Raw genomic sequence first — 1,089 nt, 5'->3', positions numbered from 1 at the left:
TAAGCCGGAGATCTGTGTGTGCTTTTTCCCCATGCATATTCATTTCTACGGAGCGAAGGAAATGCCATTGCAATCTCTGCAAATATTTAATTTTATGGAATGCATGGTAAATAATTTACCCAGACAAGGATGCATATTCATTAAGTTGGATAGAGGACCAAGGTATGAGCCATTGGACAAATGTTCAGTCACAGATTTGAACAGGGAGGTGTGAGATGATCCTATTTGCAAGAAGTATGCAAATTCATCTCTGATTGCTTCTTTTTTTTATTATTAAAAGTTTTATGAAGATTACAGTATAAACCCCCACACCCACCCCAAAACCCCTCCCTCCCCCTCCCCCACTTCCCAGAGCTGGACACAGGGTTACAAATATAATAATCAAAATCTATCATTTTTATTTTATTTTATTTTTTTGGAACGCTTCACGAATTTGCGTGTCATCCTTGCGCAGGGGCCATGCTAATCTTCTCTGTATCGTTCCAATTTTAGTATATGTGCTGTCGAAGTGATCTGCGGTAGGCCGTGGAGATGGTGGGTGGCTGCTTGAACTTCCTTTCCCAACCTTGCATTAGCAATATTGTGCTATATCTTTTCAGCTCTACCAGCATGGCGGAACCTCTTAACTTGCAGTGAGATTATTCTGTACCGTCACAGCTAATAAAGAAGCCTTGATGGTCTTATTTAACAAGAGAGAGCCACAGAATAAGGCTAGGGCAGACAGTTAGCACTCCAGTCAACCAGATAGATCTTCTTTCGAAGTTCTCCCTCTCTTCATCCAGCATTTCCCACCAGTCCCTTGTCCATAGCATTTTGTGGTGAGCTGCTTCTTCAACTCATGTGTCTCTCCTCAAGAGCTTCCCACTAAGACTCCTTCAGTCCGTGAAGTTTTAGACCCCTGGGAAGGATTCAAAGATCGAGCTTTATGAAATGGAATTCCCAGTTTTCGAAAGAAAAGGAGTTATTTGATTTGGGTGTCTGTCAACAAAGAAATGAGCAAAGCCTCCGAGCGTTTTGTTTGTCAGTTCAACAGGGAGATTCTACTTGTCTCAGAACAAAACAAATGAAGAAACAAAGCAAAGAAACTTA

The 1,089-nt window shown here is 41.4% G+C and overlaps 1 non-coding gene across 1 annotated transcript; it reads right to left on the bottom strand.

Annotated features, from left to right (window-relative positions):
* Window positions 1-409: 409 nt before the first annotated feature.
* Window positions 410-514, bottom strand: LOC114923285. The gene has a single exon (XR_003810602.1). It is a non-coding gene; the product is annotated as a U6 spliceosomal RNA (small nuclear RNA).
* Between the last annotated feature and the right edge of the window lie 575 nt (window positions 515-1,089).

Source organism: Protobothrops mucrosquamatus, unplaced genomic scaffold (genome assembly GCF_001527695.2).
Source record: "Protobothrops mucrosquamatus isolate PMUCROS unplaced genomic scaffold, P.Mucros_1.0 scaffold2781, whole genome shotgun sequence".
Lineage (NCBI taxonomy): Eukaryota > Metazoa > Chordata > Lepidosauria > Squamata > Viperidae > Protobothrops > Protobothrops mucrosquamatus.
This window is presented reverse-complemented; position numbering and strand designations above follow the sequence as displayed.